The sequence below is a fragment of the Amblyomma americanum genome, chromosome 1 (assembly GCF_052857255.1).
Source record: "Amblyomma americanum isolate KBUSLIRL-KWMA chromosome 1, ASM5285725v1, whole genome shotgun sequence".
Lineage (NCBI taxonomy): Eukaryota > Metazoa > Arthropoda > Arachnida > Ixodida > Ixodidae > Amblyomma > Amblyomma americanum.
Window position 1 is genome coordinate 488,450,818 of NC_135497.1, and position 19,746 is coordinate 488,470,563.

General features: G+C 52.0%; 1 protein-coding gene and 1 pseudogene across 2 annotated transcripts in view; both read left to right on the plus strand.

Moving 5' to 3' along the window:
* The window catches only part of l(2)37Cb (DEAH-box helicase 16 lethal (2) 37Cb), a 551,956-nt gene that overhangs the window by 116,183 nt on the left and 416,027 nt on the right, over positions 1-19,746 (plus strand). The window lies entirely within an intron of this gene.
* On the plus strand, positions 7,491-7,626 carry LOC144116685 (U2 spliceosomal RNA; annotated as a pseudogene).

Genomic DNA, 19,746 nt, shown 5'->3' on the forward strand with positions numbered 1-19,746 from the left:
TGCTCCGGCGTCATTTTCGGTGTCGACAGATCCGACCCCATCGACGAGACCACAGCAAACATCGACAGCAATGCGCCCGTCATTGGATGCTCAAGGAGCGGCAGCAACGTAGTTGTGCACTTCGCTGGCAACACACCACCTGAAGAGATTGCCCTGTACAAGCTCCGACGCCCCGTTCGAGCACGTCTTCCGCGCCCAGTGCAGTGTATGCAATGTGGTGCTACGGTCATGTGACCGTTGTGTGCAGGGCGCAGGCGCGCTGCTTGCGTTGTGGCGGCGTCCACGGCAGCAAGGAGTGCGGTGCTCCCCGTCCGCGCTGCATCAACTGTGGCGGTACTGATCCTGCCACGGAGCTCCGCTGCCCACGGTGGCAGGAGCGGAAAGTAGCCATACTCCGCACCTCCTCTCGACGACCGATCCCGCGCCAAGAGGCCCTCCGAACCGTGCGAGAGCAACAGCCTGCTGCCTCCCCAACCTCAAGGTGCACCAGATCCAGTGGCCCCACACCGGAAACCATCCCCTCCAGTGCAACAACGCGCTACCTATAGCGACGCACTCAAGGGCACCACCCCGAGCGTCATCGCAACGGTAAGCGACACCACCGCCGATAAAAAGGACGCTGTCATTGCAGCTCTCTCAGCAGCTGTAAAGGCGCTCATAGATTTTCTGCCCCCCGACTCTCCAGCGCGACAGCTGTGTACTGTAGCCACCATGGCTAAAAACTTTGCCCGTCGCCCGCGTATTGCTCAGTGGAACTGCAACTCCCTGCGCCGCCGGCTTGCTGAATTGCGAGAACACCTCCCCCGATGCAACTACGATGTATTCTGTTTTCAAGAAACATATGCTCGCGCGGAGGAGGTGCCTCTACCAGGTTACATAGGGTATAGTAGCCCCAGCGAGTGTGGTTCCACTGCGTGCTGTGCTTCCCCCTGTGCCGATGTTAGCCACCTTCCCGGATCGCCCCGAACTGCAGTGTATGTACGGCGCAGCCTTTGTCATGCTGTCCTCCCTGTCTCTTACTTATGCAACAGCGCGGTGGAGTGTGCCACGGTTAGGGTTCACATCGGAAATACCGATACAGCTGTTGCCAGCGTTTACGTGCGCCCGCACCACACCTATGATGCTAACTTTATAGTGCACCTAGCGCACCGTCTCGGCCGCGAATGCCTAATATGCGGTGATTTCAACGCACACCACACTGTGTGGGGTTGCCGCAAGAACAATGCCGACGGGAACAAAGTTCTCAATGCTATCATAAGTGCTAACCTCCTAGTCTTAAACACTCGCCAAGCAACCTATGTGCGACCAACGGCTGCCACTGCTATCGATCTATCACTTGCCTCTGAGCGATGCGCCGGCCTCTACACCTGGGTGCGAGCGCCGAATACCCTCGGCTCGGACCACTACCCCATCGAGATCAAACCCTGCCCCGAAACGCACCTACAGTGTGGTGAAGTGGGACCACTTCCGCAAACTTTGCAGTGCCGAACCTCATGATGGTGACTTCTCCCATGTGGCAATGTGTGCGCGCGAGGCAACCGTTACGTGCAGTGTCCCCGCGGGCACGCCTGTGCCAGACATAAAACTATTGAACTTACGTGCTGCACGCCGAGTCGCTCAACGCCGAGCCATCCGCGCAAACAGGCCCGAACTGTGGACAATTTATAACAGACTAGATGCCCACTACAGGAGACACGCCCGATGTCGCCGCCGCCAGAGTTGGGCTAACCTCTGCGCCTCCCTTAACGACTCGCGACGCCAACCACGCTTCTGGCGCATCGTCAATGCAATGCTCCACCCTAATATAACTTATTGTCCGGTCATTTTCATTGCCGTCACCCGCGGCATAACAACATTAGCTCTGGCCAACCTCCTAGCAGACCAATTTGCCTCCTCGGCAAACGGACTCGCAACTACCTTGGCCTCTCCCCCACTCCACACCATCCCTACCCCCCAGACGAGGGCTCTATGTTGCGCCAGTTTGACACCAAACGAGCTCCAGAGTGTACTTGACCGTTCTAAGCGCCGCAGCGCACCTGGCGCTGACGGTATAACTTACCAAATGCTATGTAACCTCGACCACCATCAGCGTAGCCTATTACTGGACGCGTTTAACAATGTCTGGCACAGTGGAAACTTCCCGCAGGAGTGGAGCTGCGCCATAGTTGCCACTGTTCTCAAACGCGGCAAGCGAGCTAACAACTTGTGCTCCTACAGGCCAATTTCACTAACCTCCGCGGCTGGTAAGACTATGGAGGCCATGGTCCTTCGCCGACTACACTGGTTGGCCGACTCCATTCAAACCCTAGCACCGCAACAGAGCGGTTTTCGACGACACCGCGCTACAGCAGACTGCATTGCCGATGTCGTCGTCACGTTAGAGAGCGGACTTGCCAGCGGTGATGTGGGGTATCTGGTTCTGCTCGACATAAGGAGCGCCTTCGACCTCGTCCCACATTCTGCCATCATAGATGCCCTTTGTGCCCTCCGGGTGTGTGAGAACATGCTGTGCTACCTCAGGGGCTTTCTCAGCGGCCGCACTTTCCGTGTTAAAGCGCACAGTGTACTAAGCGCTCCTCGTGATGTGCTGTGCGGTGTCCCCCAGGGGAGTGTGCTAAGTCCCTTCCTCTTTAACTTGACCCTGGCACGACTCCCCTACTGCCTCCCCAAACTTGTGCACCACAGTGTTGGTGTCGCAGTGTACGCCGATGACATTGCCATCTTTGTGACCGCACCCACTGCAAGGGCAGCTAGCGCCGGCAGAGCCCTCCAATCAGCCCTGGATGCAGTGAGTGAACACCTCAAGGGCATTGGCCTGGAGCTATCACCTGCCAAGTCAGAAGCACTCCTCGTGCACAAGCACCCGAGCACTGCCCGCTGCCGCACCCCCCAGCTCCGCATCGGTGACACCCCTCTACCCTGGCGCACATCTGTGAAGTATCTGGAGCTCCACATCGACGCTAGACTCAGCTGGAGCTCAGCCGTACTCAAGCTACAGAAAGAGATGACACGCATCTCCAACGTCTGTCGGCCCCTCCTGGCTAAAGGCGCAGGCTGCTCCCCCACACTATGCACCCGCATCTACGAGGCACTTGCGTCGGCTAAGGTCCTATACGCCCTGCCCATTGTCAGGCTCTCGAGAGCCAAATGGCGACGGCTGGGCATTGACCACCGCACCTTTGTCCGAAGCGTCTATGGCCTCCCACGTAGCTCGCAAATAAGGCCCACCGACGCAGAGACAAACACTTCGCCTTCGTCTCTCCGTGCGCAACAAACAGCCCTACGGCATGCATTGCGCATGCACAGTGCTCCCGAGTGCAAAGAACTCCTGACTTACCTCCAAGACAGACCCGAGACCTGGTTCGGCTGCAACGTCAACCTATTCAAAGAAATCTTTGGTGCTCCCCCGCCACTCCATTCTCACCCTCAAGCACCACAATGCCGCAGGCCCCCACGAGTCTGCGCCACCCTACCAGGCCTTACATGCAAACGCCAGACGCCTCACGGTGAACTTCAGCAACTCGTGGCTGAAAAGAACGACGACGACCTACAGGGCTGCCTCCTCGTATATACGGATGGCTCGGTTATGGACAACGGTCGATCCGCTGCTGCCGCCCGCATTGCCCCTGCCCTGTCGCACCACAAGCAGTGCAGACTCCCAACCCCGGCATCGTCCACAATAGCAGAGCTAGCCGCCGTTCACTTGGCCGCAGACCTCCTTTCGGAGCTGCCAGACATCAGAAGGGCCGCCATCTTAAGCGACTCCAAATCAGCGCTCCTCGCAATAAAACACGCCTACGAGGGCGGACACACTCTCCGCCTCTTGGACCACAAGCTGGCTGCTCTCTCCGAACGCGGCTGCGACATAACCCTCCAGTGGATTCCTGCCCACGTAGGCATATCGGCAAATGAAACTGCCGATCAACTAGCCAAGCAGGTCCATGACCCAACAGTTCCTCTAACAAGTGCAGTCAGCCCATATGACTGTGCTAGACTCATCATTAAAAAACATGTGGCCCTTCATCATCCCGACGCCAGGGTGGCTGCCGATGCTCCCCCCCCCCCTCCCCGTCGCATTCCCGGGCGAGAATTTGAACGCGCGGATTACATCCTCCTCCTTCACCTCCGTATAGGATGTGTATGGACAGCCGAACGCCTCCATCGTCTCCGTGGCTTCACCAGTGACCAATGCACTATGTGTGGTGTCTGTGAAACCCTATCCCATCTCTTCTGTGAGTGTGCGGGACTCACCAGTGCCCGTTCCACCCTAAAGTCTTCCTACCAAAAACTGGGGCTCACCTCCGAAACTTTGGAACACTTTCTCTTCCCATCTGTCCCCAACATCTTCTGTGTGTCGCGCCCTGCGTGCAGTGCTGACCTTCGCCGAGAAGGCGAACCTTCGCGCTAAACTACATCCCCTCCAGTGAAACCATCTGGAAGTGAACTGGGTTCGGTGTCCTTCCCTTGACCTTGCCTCCTCCTTCTCCTCCCTGACCCGCCTCCCCTCTACTATCCCTATACACACCCCTCCCCCTGCACAGTGCCGTTGAGGTGCCTCTCAATGAGCCAGTTATAGCGCTGTGCTATCCCCCTTCCTTCCCCCCCCCCCATGCGACCATTGTGTGTGTGTGTGAGTGCGAACATAACCTCTATAGGTGGCCAGCGCGGTCACTGGTTGGACCTCTCGGACGGCTGTCAAGTGCTGGCTTTTTATTGGTTCGTTTGAGTGACGACTGTTTCTCGGGGCTATATAAGCCCCAACGCTGCCGCGTGGAAAGACTCCGGACTCCGTTCTACCGAGCCCATTGTAGCGACACCGACCCACCGTGAGCCGTGTGCCGCTCACGAGTGGAGTGTGATGTGTGACGCGTTGGAGCTTCGCCGGACGTCGCCGTGCGAGAACAGTCACGTTTGCTGTTAGCTCTTGGCCCTCGTGCCGATCTCGTCCTGTATAATGCTCTGTACATAATGTATAAAATCCCTTTTGTTGATCTCACCGACGCCTGACTCGGAGTCTTCGCTACCGACTTGAGAGCTGGCGACGCTCGGTCACAAAACGGGTGGGGAGCGTTACGGGACCACCTCAAAGTCGCAATATTGGCGCCAGCGGTGGGATCCCCCAGTCGCAACACTAATGTGCGATGTCAGTGCACGTTAAAGAACCCCAGGTGGCCGAAATTCCCGGAGCCCTTCACTACGGCGTCTCTCATAGCCTGAGTCGCTTTGGGACGTTAAAACCCCATAAACCAAACCAATCATTTACACACCATGACAACACTGCAGTAAGTGCCGATGATGCTATATCGCCTGCTTGGGAAACGCTTCACGTAGGATACCAGCGCTTTCCGCTAATTGTATCTGCTTTCTCTTATATCACCAAAGTTTAATTTTAGATCGCTTTAGCTAAAGATACCTTCGGACATTACTTGAATTAATGAAAACAACCAGATTTGTTGTCCACAGTCGACGCCGACGGTTGCTGCCGGCTGCCTTCTGCACATGCTATGCAGACCGGGTCACATATATTCCCCCTTATTGTACTCGCGTCCTGCGATGTAGGCAGTCGTCGCTTTGAGGGCACTGTAGCCAAAACTACGCCCGACAGCTATTTGCGGGCGCTAAAACTTGCGAATTCTCTCTCTGCAATCGCCAAAATCGCGCACACAAATCCTGCGTACTCGCTAGGCCTCGTCAATAATTAAAATTGGCCGGCGGTCCACCGTCAACCGAAATTCAAGAATATGGCAAAAGTTCCTCACTGATTAGTAACAAAGTAAGATATGATATGTAGCCGCTTATATCGATTTTTTCTATACGGATAAGGTACACAAGCGCAGTTTTTCCGGCCGTCGCCTCACCGGGCGTGAAGCTTTCGCTCGGCAGCACAGGCCCAGGCGACGGCGGCGAGCGGCACCGTCGTGCGGCGTTTTCTGCCCGTGTCGCTTGCCTCGCCGATCGGTTCTGTGCGCAGCCACCGAATGAAAGCACATCTTCGCTGGTGCACGCACATCGCGTATGTCGCCGTGGAATTATATCATGGGGTTCAATAAGTTTTAAAATTCTTAAGTTTATAGAGTGTCATACCAACTAGTCCCCTACCACTCTCTTCTGGTTCCCTCTAAGCTGGCTCTTTAACATTAATTACTACGATACTCGATCGTTGGTTGTGCTTGCTTCGTAGTCGGTCTAGCGTGACAGACCAGTGCGTCAGCGACGGCATTTGCGTACCGATCAGCCCACCGACCGTCCATAGCCGTCGCATCGGCCTATAGTGTGACCAGACCCTACCTATACCGAAGAAAAACTGCGTTACTGTTATTATCGCTTTTGCGGTACCAGTCAGTCATATATGGGGGACGACTGCTACTTCGATCGCCCGTGAAAGTACAGGGGGGGATCAATCCTCGTTGCGCATATTGCAGCAACGAGAGCAGACGACGTTGCTCCGTGCGTGTGCTAGTGACGTCACGAGAGCTTTCAATATGGCGGTCGCTACCGGTGGGAGGAGTCTCCAGGTCTCAATTTCGATCGTATTTTTTGGAAAATGCAGCGCGTCCAGGGCAGCCAAATTTCGGAAATTTAATCATAAGCTCTTGCGTTAGTTACTGAAGCAGAAAACTGCAATATGAAGAACGACCATGTCATGGCCCCTTTAAATGGAGGAATGAAGTTGGTTACCTCCTCGCGCCTCTACCTCCATCTTTCTATTCGCGGTCGCCGCGGCTCAGTGGGTAGGCGAGGTGATGTCGGGTAAGGGCGCTCTGTAGAAGCGAAAGCTTCGCTACCCACGAAACACATAACTTCTATAAAACGTCTTCAAACAGCTACAAACATCTAGCAACGTCTAAATCTAGATTGAAACGATGAAAAAAAAAACATCTCAGCAATGAAGGTTTATCCACAAACTTTTTAAAAACCTACTGACTAAAGAGGTTTATTCGCAAACGTTTTAAAAACATACTGACAAAAGAGGTTTATCCACAAACTTTTTACAAACTTCTCTAAATATATGTTTTCCACGCAACGTTTTAAAAATTTCTCTAAAGAGAAGTTTTCTCGGGTACGTTTTAGCCAGGTTTTAACTACAGTTTGTTCCGAACTGAAGTGATCGACGCCTAGCGCCATCTCCCTGAGGAATTACGATGCACGTCTACCCATTGTCGAGCTACACCCCCTCAGGATACGTCTCAAATGGAATTTGCTTCGTTTGGACTTTTGGTGCGATATGGTAAAACTTCAATTAGTAATTGCATGTATACAATGCTTACCTTTATGTAATAGTGGTTTTATTTCTGTGCCAACACCCATAGGGTCTTATTTGCCTACCAAATTAGGTACGTAACTGTTCGGGATGGGTGCCCCTTGTAGGAGTATATATAGCGGAACAAATGTATGCATTACAGTGTGAACATACGCAGGAGGTTGCGTACGCAACAATTCATTCATAGATAGGCGGGTTCGAAGCCCCGTGGGCCGTTTTCGGTTATAGAATATCTGATACGGGTCCCATTTGAACCCAACATATTAAACTTATTTTTGGAAATGTGGCGGAGTGCTTGAAGGTTGCTTCACTTCCGCCACCGGTTGGCCCGGTATTGCACTGCCTCCGGGATCGGCCTGGGACATTATAGCGCGCGTCTTTTCTATCCTATCTTTAAACTCTCCTACTTTCTGCACGTGGTAGCGATTGTCGCTCAGCTTGAGCCAGTGGGCAGGCTTGTGCAATTTCCTTTTCATTTTTCCTGGCAACAACAGAAGAATTACAGTGTGCGCTACAAGTTTCTATGCAAGATGTGCTGTTTTCTAGTTGCTGCAAGAGATGGCGCTGTTATCTCAGGGTGATAGCGGGCCCCACGAAATCTCGAGACGTGTGATAGTAAGAGGCTCTAAAAAAGCTTGAGCACTAAACCTAATGAAATCCCACTGGTTATTTTTGGAGGATTCTAAATATTCAGCATACTAATCTTGAGCCTATAGGCTTCATATAAGCAGCCATTTCCAAAATATAAAAAAATGTGTATATATGTTCTTAACAAGTTCTTGCGAATTAGTTTTCTAGGTCTTCTTTTGGCGGAGCATTAGCAGACATTGTCACCACTTCGCGCACTTTTGCGTGCACTCCCAGACACCCTTAGAGCGTGTGGGGCTAGCGGTCTCGGTCACAAGGGAGATGCCCTCGACTCAGCGTGGCAAGCTTAGCCGAAGACCAGCTACCAAGTGACAAGGGGGTTGGTCGTTTGGTGCCCAGCTTTCACCGGTCGCAAGCCAGAGAATGGGTCGGAGCCAAAGGTTCACAAACAAAACAAAATTTATACAGCAAAGAGACTATACAGAGGAATTTACAATCACTCGTACTAGCACATACAAAGTGATTTACAGATACAATGCAACTCATGCAAAGTAACAATCGAGAGGGATTGCAATTCAACAAAATCTTTGCGCCTATAGTGCACTAACCCAGAGAGACAATCAAACAAAACACATTTTGTTCACCGGGCACTGCGACAGTCCGACGACCTGAGGATCTCGACGGGGCCGTCCCACAGGTTGGCGCGCGTTGCCTCGCTGGTCCGGGCTGGGCGAGTGGTGTTCTCTCGGGAGTCGAGCGGGCGCGCTTCTCGGAAGCTTAAACGGCGGCTCGGGCTAACCGACAGCGGTTGAAGCTCCTCAATTATAGGCGCAGCCTGCGTCTGTTTGTTCTTCGCGCCAAGGCAGGCGCGCACATACACGCAGCTTCAACTGCACAAACTCCTTCTCCTTCTCGCGCCGGGCGCGCGACCCCATTGGTCGAACGCGGAAACCGCCGTCTAGAACAGTCTAGGTCATTCTCGCCAGGCTGAGTCATCGGTGCAGGAGCGAAGGGGAGAGGGTATCACTTTTGCGCGGCCAAGATTACCCCCTTTCTGTCGACAACGAGCAAAAACTTCTCCGACATTTGAGAATAATCGACGCCCGCCGCGCGCGGCCATGCCCCCCTCAGCGCCGCGCCGGCGAGCTGAGTCGCAGCAGTACGCAAAGCTACGCACTCTCCGGGGGTCCTTCCCCGCTGTTTTTTTTTTATTTTGCCGCGCGCGGGCGCGATTGCTTAGGCGAGGCGCCGGTTTTTTTCGAAAATGCGCCGAATTTTGTGACAGACATATAACACCTCTTTTTCCTCATTGTCTGCAGAACATCTGAAAATAGATTTCTTATAGACATTACCGTATACTTCTGTAGACGTTTGTTACACGTTGCGTAGCCCTTGTGTTTCGTGGGTACGCTAGGTAAATCCGATTTCGCCATGCATTCTGGGGTGACCCTGAAGTAAGCCAGAGGTCATATGTGGTCCAACATGGTGTCTCACCCTTTGACCGGTCGATTCGCTGGTAGAGGGCGTTAGAATAGGCCGCAGCGTTCATTGAGGTGATGCGAAGCCATGTGAGGAGTAGCCATAAGCTTTTCGCTGAATTCCAGAGTTAGCCAAGTTAAGCCACTGCCAATATGAGTGACACGGGCCTCGACTCGCCTTGTGATGCCATCAAAACTGCGCGCACATAGTCTTGTCTCTCTTCTCACCACATCGTCACCCATCATGACCCTCTTTCTTCTCCTCCCCTTTCCCAGTGCAGAGTAGCAGACCAGATTTCAACCTTCCGGGCCGACCTCTTGCCTTCGTTTCGTACAATTTATCCGTCTTCGAGAGTCTCGTCTGCTTTGACAGCATCTCCTGCAACTCGCTCCTGTAAAGTGCTATTCGCAGTGTACTACGACGACCTGAGCAACGAGGAGGATGTCGCGGCGGTTTTGATGTGCACCGCGGCCGTACAAGCGTCATGATGACAAGAGGGACGCGCTTCAAGGGCCAGCGTGCCAGCCTGTATGCTGGCCGCCGGCGTCAGCCAAATGCAGTTCATTCCAAGCACGGGGATAGAGGATTGTCAAAAGTAGGCCATTTTTGGGATCGCTGGCAAATATTGAGTTGCTGGTAGAATAAGATAACTACGATAAAAGCAAATTTCTTCCAATAGCCGTTTTTCTGCTGCCCAGTGCGCCTCGCCTTACTAGCGCACGGTCGCGCCGCGGCGCTGCGGTGTTCCCGTATATGCTCCCGCTCCCTGCGAGAGCATTTGCAGGTTTCTCTTGTTAAAAACGCTGATATGTTGATACCACTGATATCCACAAGGTGGCTGAATGCCACATTCCCGCTTTCCGAAGTGGGCCCTAGTGAAGCCACCGGAAGTTGGGCGGCATGTCCCGGACGTTCGCTGTCTGCTCTGTATTTCAATGCAAAAAGTCCCGTCTTTCGCCCTTCCGTCCACAGTTTTTCGCGTTGTTTTCGTGCAACGTCTACTGTAAAAAGAAAGGAATAAGCAAGCTCAACCCGAGAAATGTGAGCATTGTTTGGGGAAGCCGTTAATTTCAGAGAAACCGAAGAAAACAGGCATGCAGGTCTCACCCTACCGCGGCAAAGTCTTCCGAGCGTAATAAGAAGTAGTAGAATGCCGATGAGGCTAGGTCATCTTAAAACCGAATTTTCGGGTAGCAAAGAAAAGGCCAGCGATGGCGCGGAAACCCTGACACTCGTAGAACCACTTGTTAAACAGCTACAGCAGTTTCAGTTTCGAGTTTGTGGCGGACGATGTCTCTTCTCCTCGATGGCAGGTGATGTTTGTCGCCTAGGGTGTCATTTACCTTCCAGACGTGCATTTAACCTAACTCCATGGCACTGCCATGTTTCAGCTGCACAGCGCGAGAGAAACGACTAAATAGAAAGACGAATGGCTGCAGCGCGCGTGACAAGCGCTGTTTGGATTCTTGGCCGATCCCCCAGTGTGGATATATGTGCCATCTTTTGATAGGATAACAATAACAACAAGTAAACTGCACCAAGCATCACGAAAAAAGCCTATTCAGGCATAATTTGATACTGTACCAAACTGTACATGATAGACTCTGTAGAAAATGCGGCGTTATACCTTTTGGAGGCGCTAATTCACGTGAACCAGCAGAACGTACACCGTCGGCACCTCACCAGATAGTAGCTTCTCCCTCGCTCCCGTTCAGTGCAAACGTAATTCGATAAAGTGGTCACTGCAAATTCGGCTGCCTGGTGAAGGTTTCCACCTGTTATTTCTTACATTTATCCCCCATTGGTGGTATAACTTGGGCTTAGAGCGCGACATCATGCATCACAACAAAGACTACAGCTGGCGACGCTAGTGCAACAGGACTACACGGAGCCGAGCAGACGAGGCTCCGTACGTACTGCGTGTAGCGACGTCCTGTCGTCTGCTAGTGTCGTCCCATTGCGATGCATTGGGCCCTTATTTTTTAAACGTTTTTCCCTTTCCCGAAGACTTTGCGGTTCTCCGCATGCAGTTGACGGCGCAACAGGTAGGCATTGCCGTGGAAAAAGACGAGAACGGCAAGAAGACGAACTGCTGAGTGGAAAACGAAAACAAAGTAAAAAACCGTGCTGATGTCATATTTCGTGCACTGCCAAAGGCTGACTTCTGGGACAAGGTCGATTGACGAACGGACGGACGGACGGAGGGACGTATGTATGTATGTATGTATGTATGTATGTATGTATGTATGTATGTATGTATGTATGTATGTATGTATGTATGTATGTATGTATGTATGTATGTATGTATGTACGTACGTACGTACGTACGTACGTACGTATGTACGTATGTATGTATGTATGTATGTATGGGCGGACGGACGGACGGATGGATGTATGTATGCAGGTATGTATGTATGCATGGACGGACGGACGGACTGGCGGGCGGGTGGACGGATGGACTGACGGATGGAAAGTAGGAGCGTCCCCTTTGAAACGGGGTAATGGCAGTTGCCATCATGCTCAGCTTTTTTTCCTTTATTTTTGTTTAACTGTGTTATAAGTTAAAATTCGCCATTTTGTTGAAGCACGAATTTCTACACTTTTAACCTTATGTCACCTCTCTGCCTTTGAGCCACCAATCTTCCAATCGCCTTTTTCAAGCTTCCACCGCAGATTTTTTGCATGACCATTTTTATCTCTAATCCCTAGGGCACCAGGAAGAGTGACTGTGCCTGGATCAACGTCGGGAAGAATACCATCACATTTTAGTATGAGGTGTTCTATTGTTTCTGCAGATTTACCACACGCAGCTCATGTGTCATCTTCGCTAAATTTCTTTTTGTAGCTGCGCGTTCTAAGACACCCTGACCAAGCTTCAAAGAGGAGGGCACTGCCCCTTGAGTTATCATAAAACGTTTCTTTCCTGATCTGCCTTCTCCAGCATCGATACAGTTCTGCACTATGCTTCTTTTCCATTGAATATATCCAATTTTTACTTTCCGCGTTTTTACCCTCCCGTTTAATGCCCTTTCTTTCTCCATCCTCGTATTCGGCGTGCTTACTGGTTACTTTCCTAGTTCTTTTTCGCCAGTGTGAGTCAACGCTCTTTCTCTATAGGTATTTAAATACCATTGCTGCCCACTTGTTATCGTCCAGTTTCCTCTGGCTTTCTTCGTGTAGTATGGCTTTGTATAGTATAGCTGAGTTTCCCGTGCTTCAAGCGATGCCCAGCCCATATCCCTCGGTACTTCCTCATTTGTGGTTTTCCCGTGGGCACCTAGTGCTAATATTCCAACAGCTCTCTGATTTACTTCTAGTCACGAGTGAACTTCTGCCCTTAAGCACAGAACCGCATTCCCGGAAGTAAGCCCCGACACCATTATTCCTTTCCAAATACCTCTCAGTACTTCATACCTGTTGTGCCCCCACAATCCCCTATGTTTGATTATCCCGCATCTCTTCGCCCTTTTGCTATATGAGAGACTGTTCGTGCTTTTCCGTGTACATCTGCCCCTCGTTTACCCATACCTCGAGGTATTTGTATTCGGCCACTCGGGCTAAGTCATGGCCTTGTATTGTAAGCTCCTGATCAGTTCTATCGGTGAAAACCATCACACCTGACTTAGTTGCGCTAAAACTGAAACCTAGACTGTCTCCTTCGTCTCCACTCCACAGCAATTGACCAGAGGTTGCAAACCTTCGTGGCTATCTTCTAACAGTGCAATATCGTCCGCATACATTAAACCCGGTAGTCGTTGCTCAGAGAGAGAAAAAAAAAGCTTTATTGAGGTCTCTTAAGAGATTGTCGGTTCGGTCTTCGTCTTCATCGCTGTCGACGCTTCACCTCTTTCAGCAAGGTTGGGCCCCTATTCCAGGGCTCCACTGAGCCTAGCTGCTTCGCTTGCGTGCTGCACTAGTGCCCTTTGGGCAGTGAGCTCGCAGCTGGTGAGCCGGCTCTCCCATTGCTCCGCACTCGGGGTTTTGTGTTGGTGGAATTCGTGGTTGCGTTCGCACTCCCAGGTGATATGGTATAGCGTGGGGGTTGCCCCGCACCACGGGCATGTGTCCCTGAATTGTGTAGGATACATTTTGTGTAGGATGTGTAAGTTAAAGAAAGTTCCCGTTTGCAGCCTCCGCCGACTAGCTGCTTCTTGCTGTGTTAGAGACTTATGCGGAGGAGAGTATCTAATCCCCCTTCCTCTGTGAAAATTCAAAATCTCCGAATATCCGATCTCAACGGTATAGTGGTGACCCAGGGTTTCTGGCTGCTCAGCTCGGTACGTGATCTCGCGAGTTAAGCTATCCGCCTTTTCGTTACCCTCTATGCCCGCCTGTGCCAGATTTCCTGTGGGTTGTGTTGAGTTTGAGATGCCCTACTTTACGGAGGATATTTAGGGTGGCTCTGCAGATTCGACCTTTCGTGTAGTTTCTGCATGCTTCTTTTGAGTCCGTAAGGATGTATAGTGACTTGTTTCTCCGGTAGCCTTCAGCCGCCGCCAGCGCCACGGCGACCTCCTGCGCCTCAGCTACCGTATAGCTTCCGGTGGTTGCGCAGGTAATAAGCTTGCCTGTGTTGTCTACCACTGCGGCTATTGCTCTAATGCATGTTGAATTCCTGTTCCACGGGTATAATGTTGCGTCCGTGTACACCGTGTTTTCGAGCTTGGCTAGATGCCGCTCCTGGCCGCATGGTGATTCGGATCCATGTTTTTCGGCATAGGGCTGACGTGGAGGGTCTTACGGATGTCGTCGGGTACGTCGGCGTATCGATCGAGGCGTCCACTCATGTCTCGACCTAACCTCGTCAGGAGCGCTCTTCCTGTGGCCGTGTCTCTGAGTCTTACTATTTGTGCTCCAAGCTACGCTTCCACCTGCTCGCTGAAGGTGTTGCTGATCCCCAGCTGTAGCAGCTTTTCGTTCGGTGTGTTCTTCGGTAGGTAAAGTGCCGTCTTGAAGGCCTTCCTTAGGATTGTTTCTACTTGTTCCCTTTCACCCTTGTTCATGGGGTGGTACGGGAGCGAGTAGGTCACCCGGCTGACTATTAGGCTTCTGACGAGTTTCAGCGTGTCGTCTTCTTTCATCCCGTATCTCCTTTGGGAGACTGGTTATCATGCGACTCACCTGCTCCGCTGCCTTGTTGAGCAGGCAAATCGTGTGGCTACATTTTCTGCTCCCCTGCAGCCACATTCCCAAAACTCTTATCGTGTCCCTTCCTGGAATGTTTTGCCCCTCCTGCTTCACCTCGAGTGCTGCCTTGGTGGGGTGCCTTCCTACTCTCAAGAGTTCGGATTTCTCTGTAGAGCAGGCTAGTCCTCTCTTCTTTACGTACTCTTCTACACAGTTTTCCGCCTCCTGTAGCCTCTCTTGTTTTTCTCCCAGGGACCCTTGTGTCACCTAAACCGTGATGTCGTCTGCGTACATCGCGTGTTGAATGCCTTGGATTTCGGCGAGTTTCCTTGCCAGGCCGATCATCGCCACATTAAAGAGCGTGTGCGAGATGACCGAGCCTTGGGGCGTGCCTTTGCTTGGAGTGGTGAAGACATCGCTTCGCAGCTCCCCCAGTCCCACTGTGGCTGTTCGGTTGGTCAGGAAGTCCTTCACGTAATCGTGGATCCGTCTTCCGCAATTGGTGTTGTTCAGCCTCTCCATTATGGTTGCATGGCTAACATTGTCGAAGGCTCCTTTTATGTCGAGAGCCATGACTATGTTTTCGCCAGCTTTGGGCATTATTTCGAGGACCTCTTCCTTGAGTTGCAGGAGGACGTCTTGCGTCGAGAGGTTACCCCTGAAGCCATACATGCTGTCTGGGTATAGCCTCTTGCCTTCTAGATGTTGTTGAATTCGTTTGGTGACGATTCTTTCGTATAGTTTTCCCAGGCAAGAAGTGAGGGAGATTGGTCTAGGATTCTCGATCTGCAGCTTCTTGCCCGGTTTAGGAATCTTTACTACGACGGCATGCTTCCATTCGGCTGGGATTCATCCTTCCTGCCATAGCGTGTTGAGGTAGGCTGTCAGCTAGTCTGTTGCCTCATCGCTTAGGTTCCTTATGGGGAAATTCCCAATTCTGTCGGCTCCCGCCGCTGTGTTCTTCGTGATGGCTCTCATTGCCGCGGTGACTTCCTCGCGTGTTATGGGCCTGTCCATATCTGGGTTGTCTGCGCCGAGGTACTCTCTGCCGTAGCATTTGGCTCGTACCTCTTCGAGGAGCTGCTCGTCGGTACCCTCGTATTGGTGTACTAGTCTCTGGATTGCCTTGCCGCTTTCCGCCTTAACCTTTGTAGGGTCCAATAGGGCCTTGAGGATGCGCCACGTTTTGGCCGTACTGAGTGTTCCGTTCAGCGAGGTGCTGAACTGTTGCAACCCTTGTCTGGCTAGCTGCGTCGCGTACTCCTCTGCCTGGGTCGTGGCTTCCGCTATTTTCTTTTGTAGCTTCTTGTTGAATTTTTGTTTCTTCCATCTTTTGGTGAAACCGCGTCTTGCCTCCCATAGCCTGAGTAGCCGCTTGTCTACCTGCGGTGCTTGCTCGGTTCTGCCTACCTCTTGGGTGTACGTCTCTTGTATCTGTTTGAGCTGCTGGCTCCACTCCCCTATCGAGGTAATTTCGCCCTTCAGCTGTCGGCAGTGTTGCCTAAAGGCGTCCCAATCCGTGAGACGGGCTGTGCCGATCTTCCTCTTGACGTTGTCTGCTACGGTGCTGATTCTTATAATGTGGTGGTCGCTGCCTAAATTTTCCAGCAGGTTCTCCCACTCGACTTGTTTCGCTCCTTTGACAAAGGTTAGGTCTGGACACGTGTCTGGACTAACGCTGTTGCCTTGCCTAGTCGGTTGGTTCTCGTCTGTTAGGAGCTCGCAACTTATGCTTTCCGCCGCGGTGCATATGTTCCGCCCCTTCTTTTCGTCTTTCGGGTAGCCCCAGCTCGGGCTTTTGGCATTAAAATCTCCTGCTATAATTAGATTGTTACGCCCGGCCAGTTGGCTCGCCCCAGAAACTAGCTTAATAAAGTCTCCTTTTTTTGCCTAGGGGGCTGTAGAGATTCACTATGAAGGTGCTTCTGGCTCTTCTTTTCTTCCTTGGAATTACTTCGGTTATTACGTGCTCTATCTGTGTGTCCTCGATTTCATCATGCGCTATGGTTACTATTTTGTTGCTGATGAGGGTTACGGTGCACCCACTCTCTTGACACTTATACCCTCTTAGCGTGGGTCTGCTATTGGTTTCCTGAAGCATAATTATATCCGGTGGTTTGTTTTTCGTGTAAATGAATTGCTGCAGGAGTCCCTGCTTGCGCCGGAAGCCCCTGCATTTCCACAGCCATATCTCTAGTTGGTTTTGTCCTGCCATGTTGCATTACTCCTATCGTTCGTCCCTTGGGTTTCTGATCCAAATCTCCTCTCGTTGTATAGCCTATCTCTGGCATAGTTTATAGTTTTCTGAGTATTTTGGCTCTTCACGTAGTTACGGAAGCTCTGATCTTGCAGCGCCATTTTCCGCTGCATCTGCTGCATTTGATGTTGCATGGCTAGCATGAAGTTCTTCATTTCCTCCTTGAAGCTATGCTCCTCTGATTGTTGTTGCGCGGGCTGCTCGGCCGGCGGCGTCGGCGGCGACCTAACGGGCGAACACCCTGTCTGCCTCTGCCATTGCATTTCCCTGATCAAATCGTCAATTCTTTTTTTGAGCTGGCACGTTTCCTCGCGGCATAGCTCTAGCTCTCGTTTTAGTGCCCTATTTTCCTCGGCTAGTCTCATCTCATTGTTGTCTGCATGTTGTTGTTGTGGTTATTGATTTGCCCCGAGTGCGGAACTAGTGATTTGGGAGGGCCCGCTCCCCAGCTCACCTTGACGCCGCTCTTCTTTTGTTGTTGCTGCTGCTGCTGCCCCTGCCGCTGGCCCGGGCCGCCGGTCTGCTTCGCCAAGGGAGGGTAGGACTCGTCCCTATTGGCGCCTCGACTCTGGCTCCTGCCCCGGTAGCAACTTCGGCTTCGTGACTTGTGTCCGCCGCCGCCGCTGCTCTGGCCCTGGTACGAGTCTTCTTCCCCGAACAACCGTGGCCTCCGCACGCGGCTCCTGCTCCGGCTCCGGCTGCGCCGCTGGCCTTTCTGCGTTGGTCTCCCTCGCTGCTCCTCAGCTGTCTTGAGTCGCTGCTTGCAGTCCGGTGTGCCCGTCATGTGGTCGCCCCCGCAGATCAGGCATCTGGGAGTGCACTGGTGTTGCTCCGTTGGGTTTTGCTAGCCGCACTGCTTGCAAGCCTTGGCCACGGGATTCGGGTAAACGTCTGACCGATGGCCTTGCTGGCAGCAGATATAACAGACTTGTCTTGTGGGGCGATATGGGTAGCACCACATTTCCCCGCCGTAATAGAGTACTTGCTTGGAGGTTATGGGGCCGCCAAAAGTGCTGACTGTCGTTCTTGACTTTCCCAGCATACGGGCGGCGAGAATCTTGACTCCCTGCGTCCTGACTCTTAGGTTTGCCTTGAGCTTCTCCGGTGTGGTCCCTGGGTCCACTCCGTGGATGACTCCTCGCTGCGTGCCTTCCGGCGCCGCCACGTGCGCGTTGACTGCGTAGGTGCGGTCCCCGAACGTGAGTTGGGTGATGTCTCAGGAACTGGACCGCGTCTTCGTTGTCGGTGCTCACAATTATGATGTTGGAACCGTTGCGTAGCCTAATGATTAAATCTCCCGCCTTGCATCTCGAGCCGGTGGCCGCGACGACCGCCCGAGCGACTTGGTGGGTTTGTAAATTTCTGACAATGAGCCCCTTCAGCCTGAGTACTATCTTTAGGTCGTCCTTCGGGAGCGGAGGCAGTCTTCTCCGCAGTGCTTCTCTTCGCTGCTTCGGCGCAGCTGGCGCGCCTGCTGCGCTCCTTGCTCCTTCTAGGGAATTGCCGTTCCCCAGCGTCGCCGCCCTCGCCATATGGCCGCTTCGCCCGATGTCTCGTTGGCGCCTTTTCTGTCTCCTGGACATGGCGATTTCCCAGTCTTGACCTTCGTTTTCTGCCTGAAATCTTGTTATCGGGGTGCTGCCTCTCGGGTCTTGGCTGCCTGCCTCGGGCCTGCCTCGGTCTTGCACGTGGGCGAGCTCGGCGGCTTCAGTAAAGTCTTCTTCCATAATATTCTGGGCTTCTGCCGAATTTCTGGCTTTTCCTCTCGCTAGGGATTGTTCTACGTTCGGGTTGGTAGGTCGGGACATCGTTCCGGGCCGCATCTGCCTCGGGCCGAGGCCGGGAAGCCCGCGGAACCCCCATGCTCGCGTTAGGCCCGACCATATGGGAAATTCAAAGTCCGATAAAATCCAAAATTTCGGACCCACCGGCTTGAATTTGGTGTCCCAGTGATCCTGTTCTGTTCCGACGTCGATTCCAACCAAAATTTTGTTGGTCTGATGGGGTTCGATCAACAACCCTTCCGCCTATGCTCAACAACCCTTCCGCCTAATCTGTACGAACGATTATAACCTATACTGCTTGTAGCTTTCTTTCCATACTTATCATATAAAGCATGAAAAGCAGCAGTGATAGAGGACAACCTTGTCATTAATCCTTTGTGTACCTCGACACTTGTCGCACTCTCCATTCCTTAATTCCTCTGTTATTTCAACTGTATTTTCTCGATATATTTGCCGTAGAAAATCAATTACCTCATGACCGATACCTTCTTCTTTTAATATGTTCCACAGGAGTTCCCTGTTCACGTTGTCGTATGCACCGCTTATGTCCAGGGAGGCTAAATACAGAGGTCTCTTTTCCGCCTTAGCTATTTCTATGCACTGGGTAAGCACTAACAAGCAATCATCTAAGCGCCTACCACTCCTGAACCCGTTCTGAAGTTCTCCGAGTATTCTATTACTTTCTACCTATGACTGCATTTTCACCGCCTGCATCGCCAGCCTGTATGTAACTGATGTTATCGTAATCGGTCGGAAGGATTTTATGTTCTTCTTATAGCCCTTCTCTTTATAAATCAAATTCATTTTAGTCCGTTTCCAGTTGAGCAGAATTTACTCATTTGTTATGAGCGCCTCCAATGCTTGTAACAGTTTCCTTGCCTCTTGGGCCAAGTTCATTAATTAGTATAATTGAAATTTCGCCTATCTCTGCGGACGGGCTTCTTGGAATATTTGCATCCCCTTTTTACAGTTAACATTGGTCATTTCTAAGCTGTTTTCTATTGTGCTATCCTGTGTTGTTCCCTCACTTGGGGCGATTACCGTATAGCTTTTCCTAAATGACTCAGCTATAACTGATGCAATGTAGTTGACAGAGTCATCTCCCTCTAAACATTTTCCCTCGGCATCGTGTATCTGTTCCTGCTTTCTGTGATTCGCTTTGCCCAGCCAGCTTATGTGGTTCCAGAATTTTCTTGGCCCCCCTTTAGTTGCGTCGCAAACTTCAGCCAGCTAGCGATCAGAGGACTGCT